This window comes from Penaeus monodon, chromosome 30 (assembly GCF_015228065.2).
Source record: "Penaeus monodon isolate SGIC_2016 chromosome 30, NSTDA_Pmon_1, whole genome shotgun sequence".
Taxonomy (NCBI): Eukaryota; Metazoa; Arthropoda; class Malacostraca; order Decapoda; family Penaeidae; genus Penaeus; species Penaeus monodon.
This window is the reverse complement of record NC_051415.1, coordinates 33,321,797-33,322,068: the sequence shown is the minus strand read 5'-3', so window position 1 is coordinate 33,322,068 and position 272 is coordinate 33,321,797. Positions and strand designations below refer to the sequence as shown.

The following is a 272-nucleotide window of genomic DNA, read 5'->3' as shown; positions in this document are numbered from 1 at the left end:
GTGGTCCACAATGCATAGCTGATAATAAGAAATATTCATGCACAATAAACACATATGATTTCCGAAGATAATTTCGAATTCATACAGAGAACAATGCTGCATGATTTCATTCAATGATGTTTCTCTCTTTTTTTTTTTTTTTGCATGATCCTGATAATGTGAGATATTGAAACATTTTAGAAGTAATACCTCAAAGTAATGGGAGAGGGAAAAAAATAATTTGGATGATGGTTGGTTTGCAAGTAAGAATATTTATTCCTTTTTTAACCTTT

At 29.8% G+C, this 272-nt stretch overlaps 1 protein-coding gene across 1 annotated transcript in view; it reads right to left on the bottom strand.

Moving 5' to 3' along the window:
* LOC119592732 (N-sulphoglucosamine sulphohydrolase-like) overlaps nt 1-272 on the bottom strand; it is a 5,458-nt gene that overhangs the window by 3,170 nt on the left and 2,016 nt on the right. The gene's annotated exons all lie outside the window — the stretch shown is intronic.